General features: G+C 35.7%; 1 pseudogene across 1 annotated transcript; it reads right to left on the minus strand.

The window, feature by feature from the left end:
• Positions 1-2,788: 2,788 nt before the first annotated feature.
• LOC149198724 (uncharacterized) lies at positions 2,789-6,113 on the minus strand (annotated as a pseudogene). The gene is made up of 6 exons (XR_016253732.1): positions 5,569-6,113; positions 5,195-5,442; positions 4,443-4,868; positions 4,103-4,116; positions 3,638-3,989; positions 2,789-3,312 (listed from the first exon to the last, which is right to left on the minus strand). The product of XR_016253732.1 is annotated as an uncharacterized LOC149198724 (transcript).
• Between the last annotated feature and the right edge of the window lie 1,487 nt (positions 6,114-7,600).

A 7,600-nucleotide genomic window follows, 5' to 3' on the forward strand; every position in this document is an offset into this window, starting at 1 on the left:
GGTTGGCACATGCATGTGCTCTCTAAATAATCCAATATTGCGGAACTATAACATAACCACCGTTGCACCCTCACTGCTTTGTTGAATGCACTGGGGCCTAAAATATGTCACAAAAACTGCTCAACATGTTGTTCCATAACATTTAAATAATGTTTGCACCTGTTGCATTGTTATCAGAATTGTATGGATTTACTGAAGTTCGCCATGCTAAAGGAGAAACACTTATAGAACATGTAAAATTTAGCAAAATATTTCTTGCTTCTATTTGTCATTACTCATAACTGTAAAATGATCTCTCCAAGTGTGGAATCAGAAGTAAATTTCAGAAGAAAACAATAAGAATTGGAAGTAACTATTTTTGGGTTTGTCTACTTTGATCTATGAGCCGCGAGATCAACTTTTCTTGGTTTTATGAAAGTATCTTACATGGTCATCACAAGTCCTGTCCTCTTGTGTTTTCTCGAGATCTCTCACCAGGATAATGTAGAGAATCCTAGAGTGTTTGCTCAGAAATTGTGGCTGTCTTACACGATATTGTTGAACCTTTGGTATTGTTGCTAGAATCTTGAATTTTCAGCTTCGGCTTCATCTTTTGTGAGTCCACGGAATTTGTGTGCTTGTAAAATTCGACCTGGAAGATATGTACAACGAGGGCAAGTGCAAGGTCTCCACACCGAGAAGCACCTGGAAGTGGAAGCAGCCTAGCGTCACCTGGAAGTGGAAGCAGCGCAGCGTCCAGCGAGGGCAAGCATCCATCTGCTGGGTTGCATCGTATACCCACGGGGTCGCATTGTATACCAGTCTGATCAATTTAGAATCTAGAGTGATGAATGATGAATTTAACTTTTAAATCAATGTAGATTCTAGAATGGTGAATAATGAATGATGAATATGTATCAGAGAATTTCATTATTGAATCTCATGGTCTATGGATGAATCATGTATGTATTAGTAAGGATGATGAGTATGGATCAATGTATTTCATTACTTAATTCAATTGTGTATGTCTCATTGTATTTATGCTTTCATTATTGAATATGAATTTGAAATATATATATATATATATATATATATATATATATTAAAAAAATTATATACCTCGACGTGCCCCTGTCCCCCCTAAATTTCCCTAAAATTTAAGGGTACTCCCACACGTCCCCCTTGTGCATCTCCCCGCACCCGCGTCTCCCCGTCCCGGAGTCTTGGTGGAACATTGTTTATTTTTCTATTTATCTGGATTCAATTTTAAGAGATATGTTTGGCTTATTGTAATGCGGCTCCTTGAATAGATTCCATTCCAGTGTGGTTAGGACATCTGGGGAGTCAGCTTTAACTAAGTCATAAGTTTTTGGTATATCTAGCTTGTAGGTTGTTGGATATACTCTTACTCTTGCAATCATCCTGGCAGTCACCCTGGAACTTACCAAAAGTATTCCAACAGTTACCGATTCACCATGGTAAAAAAAAAGGAAAAGAAAAGATCACCCCATTCTATCATATCCATGGATGACCCTATGTGACCATCCTTTACTTAGATCCAATTCTACACACTCTTGATCCCAGAAAAAATCCATCTTCTTCCTTTTGTGAAATTGATAAACATATTAAAAAACTTGACAATTTTTTCTTTTCTATGACCAATTCTTTTCAGGATTCAATGTGAAATCTGGAAGTCTGACCTAGACATGCACTGATAAGATTGTCATGAATGTTGGATTGAATTCCAAGACCCAAGGAGTTAGAAAGACACAGGCTGCATCAGACAACCAAGGCCCTCCTTCCATTTCTCTACCCCTATCTTTAACTTATTCAAAATGAGCCACAAGAAACCTTTGGCTCAAAATCTCACAGAGACGTTTGTTACTCTGAGAAGAACAATGCTGAATCTACAAATCACATCCACGGAGAAAGGGTAGGTACACTTACGTAAATGAAAAGATTAAACAACTTGAGTTAATACACTCGTTGATGCACAGCGTTAATTAATTACACAAAAATACATTAACTACATGATGAAACTTGGAGAAAGATTATGGGACAAGGCATTTCAACATCTTTCCCTGCACCATATCTAAGAATGATACCAAAGAATGCACCACAGACAAGCATGTTAACATGACTCAGTGTCCAAGGCATTGCCTTCAAGTCCATTCAGGTAGGCGCAATGCCACCAGAAGTAAAGGAGGCCTAATCAGAATGATCGCTTGACAACTGAACTGAATTTTTTTATAATTTGAAACCTGTTGCTTTAAAACACTCCTCTCCAACCCCTTTGTAGACCAATATGGCATATATCAGTGTATCACATGTCAAGAACACAGTTCAAATACAAAGGTCACTAAAAGGCTAGAAAACCAAATTTTCTATAGTGACATTATGCTTGAGACACAGACCATACATTATATATCCAAACATGAAACCCTATCATAACAAAGTTACTGATACTTTGGATGGTTAAGATCATTTTCATCGTCTAACATTTAAAATCAAAGGCTAAGACATGTACACGTAACCCAAAAGCAAAGTTGATTTCAAATGGAAACGCCTTACGGCGTAATTAAGAAAATAATCTAGCAAAAATAACCTAGCATATATGTAGGACATCACTTATATCACAAACTTATATAACCAATATATCAATGGCTCCATTGTAACCTTTCTATTCTAATCTTGAAGGGCTAACTGCCCCGTCCAGAGCATTTGTAAAAACTCTTTGGCAAACGATTATTAAACGACCTTTGGTTTTAAGCCCAAGTACAAATTTTTCAGGAATAAACCCTGAAAGATCTATTTGCATATTTCCAGTACGGGCAGTAAGAGGTTAACCTCTCAGATTATTTGCCAACAACAACAATGCTTAATAATGGAAAGAAATACTACAGCAAATGCTTGACAGTTGATCCAACAACACCCATACTATTTGCAGAAGGCAGCGAGTAGCCTTCTAGGTGGGGTTGAAGGCCTTCTCGCATGCTGCACAAAGCGATTGTCCAGCACCAGAACATCACCAACTTCCCAGGTGATGTCCACACACTCTTCTTTAGTTATCTGGAGGTATGATTCAATTGCCTCATCAGGAAAGAGGGAACCATCTGCAAGCATTGGGACTATCTCTGGAAGTGCTGAAGGGTTGAACCATGCTTTCCTAGCATTGGGACTATCTCTGGAAGTGCTGAAGGGTTGAACCATGCTTTCCTATTGTCTGCATCTCCATCAACAGGTTTTATAGAAACAATAGGTCCCAATTCAAAAAACATTGTGCCATCATCTGCCCAAGTTATTTTGGACACTGGAACACCTGACTTTATAAGCCTGGAAGCAACAACCTTACCACATGATCATCAATTTCAATTTATTTCAGAACAATTTGATTATTGAAAATGGTAATTGCATTTTAAATCTGAACTGTTCCTGGGTTGAAGTGATCTATAAATGTGTGAAAAATATTACAGCCTCATCTTCACCCAAAAATATAAATTTGTCTCAAGTTTAGATAGCTAAAAAAAAGTAACACAGATTTTTTATTTCTCCACTCCTTATCTATGAAAATCAAGAATTTTCCCATCTTTAAATCTGAGTTAAAAGATAAAAATGAAAATGGATAGATGCTACATGTAACTTGTCATTTTATTCTTACCTATTTTTTGCTTCCTGCTTGTTGCTGGTTTGGTAACGGGATTGCCAGCCCTTTAAAAAGGATTGAGGATCGTCTTCCTGAGGAATGCTGTAAGAATAGATCAACCCCTGCTCCATAATTTTTACAGGTTCTGGGTACCTCTGTTCCATATTGTCCAGCACCAGAACATCACCAACTTCCCAGGTGATGTCCACACACTCTTCTTTAGTTATCTGGAGGTATGATTCAATTGCCTCATCAGGAAAGAGGGAACCATCTGCAAGCATTGGGACTATCTCTGGAAGTGCTGAAGGGTTGAATTCAAAAAACATTGTGCCATCATCTGCCCAAGTTATTTTGGACACTGGAACACCTGAAAGAGGGAACCATCTGCAAGCATTGGGACTATCTCTGGAAGTGCTGAAGGGTTGAATTCAAAAAACATTGTGCCATCATCTGCCCAAGTTATTTTGGACACTGGAACACCTGACTTTATAAGCCTGGAAGCAACAACCTTACCACATGATCATCAATTTCAATTTATTTCAGAACAATTTGATTATTGAAAATGGTAATTGCATTTTAAATCTGAACTGTTCCTGGGTAGAAGTGATCTATAAATGTGTGAAAAAATATTACAGCCTCATCTTCACCCAAAAATATAAATTTATCTCAAGTTTAAATAGCTAAAAAAAAGTAACACAGATTTTTTATTTCTCCACTCCTTATCTATGAAAATCAAGAATTTTCCCATCTTTAAATCTGAGTTAAAAGATAAAAATGAAAATGGATAGATGCTACATGTAACTTGTCATTTTATTCTTACCTATTTTTTGCTTCCTGCTTGTTGCTGGTTTGGTAACGGGATTGCCAGCCCTTTAAAAAGGATTGAGGATCGTCTTCCTGAGGAATGCTGTAAGAATAGATCAACCCCTGCTCCATAATTTTTACAAGTTCTGGGTACCTCTGTTCCATATTGTCCAGCACCAGAACATCACCAACTTCCCAGGTGATGTCCACACACTCTTCTTTAGTTATCTGGAGGTATGATTCAATTGCCTCATCAGGAAAGAGGGAACCATCTGCAAGCATTGGGACTATCTCTGGAAGTGCTGAAGGGTTGAACCATGCTTTCCTATTGTCTGCATCTCCATCAACAGGTTTTATAGAAACAATAGGTCCCAATTCAAAAAACATTGTGCCATCATCTGCCCAAGTTATTTTGGACACTGGAACACCTGACTTTATAAGCCTGGAAGCAACAACCTTACCACATGATCATCAATTTCAATTTATTTCAGAACAATTTGATTATTGAAAATGGTAATTGCATTTTAAATCTGAACTGTTCCTGGGTAGAAGTGATCTATAAATGTGTGAAAAAATATTACAGCCTCATCTTCACCCAAAAATATAAATTTATCTCAAGTTTAAATAGCTAAAAAAAAGTAACACAGATTTTTTATTTCTCCACTCCTTATCTATGAAAATCAAGAATTTTCCCATCTTTAAATCTGAGTTAAAAGATAAAAATGAAAATGGATAGATGCTACATGTAACTTGTCATTTTATTCTTACCTATTTTCCGCTTCCTGCTTGTTGCTGGTTTGGTAACGGGATTGCCAGCCCTTTAAAAAGGATTGAGGATCGTCTTCCTGAGGAATGCTGTAAGAATAGATCAACCCCTGCTCCATAATTTTTACAAGTTCTGGGTACCTCTGTTCCATTCGTTGGGTGAGCTTATGGCTCAACAGGATTGCTGTCTGCCCTCCCTCCGGAGGTGCAATCTCACAGAAGAACAATATTTTGCTTGGAAACACAGGAAACTGCACAGCAAAAAAAATACCCAGAACATTGATGGTCAAGAAAAAAAAACCTAATAGGAATAAGTTTGAAGAGAAAGAAAGAAGAAAAGGAAACTGTAGTCTGGAATGCTTAGAGGATCGGCTTACCATAGCCATCTGATGATGGAATTTGATGTGTTGATCCAGAGGAGCTTCGTTTGCTGTGTAAACCCTTCCTTCAACCCTGGTCCTTGAAGCTAAGCCCAGATATGGCTGTTCTTCCCATCCAAATGCTTCAACAACTGTGTTGAAATCGGATGCACTTCTCACTGGAAACCCTCTAAACAGCAACGCTCCAGCGCGATTCAGTTGATTGTGAATCCATTCCCTGTTCTGTTGGATGGCGTTGACAAGGGACCCAATTGAGGGGTTTTCATCTGGAGGCAGCAGAACCATGGGAAAGAGGGTGCCATCCTCGAGAATCTTCTGTTGGGCAATGTTCCCTGGTTTCAAAATGGCCAATTCCTTCATTGTTTTGCTCAGAAATTGTGGCTGTCTTACACGATATTGTTGAACCTTTGGTATTGTTGCTAGAATCTTGAATTTTCAGCTTCGGCTTCATCTTCTGTGAGTCCACGGAATTTGTGTGCTTGTAAAATTCGACCTGGAAGATATGTACAGCGAGGGCAAGTGCAAGGTCTCCACACCGAGAAGCACCTGGAAGTGGAAGCAGCTAGCGTCCCCTGGAAGTGGAAGCAGCGCAGCGTCCAGCGAGGGAAAGCATCCATCTGCTGGGTTGCATCGTATACCCGCGGGGTCGCATTGTATACCAGTCTGATCAATTGGATGGTCAAGATCATTTTCATCGTCTAACATTTAAAATCAAAGGCTAAGACATGTACACGTAACCCAAAAGCAAAGTTGATTTCAAATGGAAACGCCTTACGGCGTAATTAACCTAGTGCAATATAGGATTCCATCAAATTTGATCACTTTATGAGCATATGAGATTGATAGCATTTATGATTTTGTCATTGAGAATTTATACTATAATATGTTATTCAATAATTGGAAGGAAGAGTATTTGGTAATACAATTTGTTTTCTCATTTATTTTATTTAGATTATTTTAGCAAGTTATTAACTTATTATGACAAAAAAAACTGATAATAAGCATACGATTATCTAATTTTATTCATTATTTTTTTTTTAAAAGAAATTATCCACTGTTAAATTTATTTTAATTCTCATATATATACCTTTTACATTAGCGCTTTATACAACCTAATATTGTATTTTTCTTTTTAATTTTCACCATTCACTTTTGTCAAATTTGAATAATATTTAACCTCAGCATATCAATGCTCTTAACTAAGTGTATGGAGTTTATTAAGTATAAATTCCTAAATGAGTTTATTAAATTATATTTCCAAACGATTGGTCAATTAACTCACGTAATTTATAATTAAATATGTCATTTATAACTTATATTCACTCTCATTAATCATTGGGAAGGTTGAGTGAATATTTAAGAATATGTTTAAAGAATATATTTAAGAATATGTTTCACTTTTTAAATCAATATATAGTGTAAAGAAAATTTTATAAAGTTTTTTTAAACATAAAATGAAAAATAATTTTTACATATTTATCACAATAACTTTAATAAAAATTAATAATTAAACTAACCTAGATCCATTTTAATTCAGGATAACCAAACATTAAAAGGATCAAATATCTTTCCATTTAAAAGAAATTGTGGTAAAGGGTATGTATAGTTACAATGAAATGTGAAACCTAATACACTTTTAAAAAAAAATTATTTTGACCCTATCTCATTGTAAATTAAAGATTTATAAACAAATCAAAATATTTAATTGAGGAAATATTTAAGTTTTGGGCCCTTGTAACTTGAAAGTTTATAAACGAATCAAATAATGATTTAATTGAGTGAAATATTTATAATAAAAATATTTAAGTGTCTTTAAATTAAAAGAATTTTAAGATGGATGGGTTGTTGAGGTGATAATTGATGTTATGTGATTTAGTTAATTAATTTTGATTTGGTTTAGGCTAATTTTTCATATTTTTTTGAGAAAAAAAGATTAGTTAATTTCCATTTTTTTCTAAAATATTCGCCAAAATTTTATAGTAAAAATGTTTTAACCTAAAAATCACCAATATTTTATAGAGACAATATA

The sequence above is a fragment of the Pinus tabuliformis genome, chromosome 2_1, assembly GCF_031772625.1.
Source record: "Pinus tabuliformis cultivar Carrire ecotype Pingquan chromosome 2_1, CPIR1, whole genome shotgun sequence".
NCBI lineage: Eukaryota > Viridiplantae > Streptophyta > Pinopsida > Pinales > Pinaceae > Pinus > Pinus tabuliformis.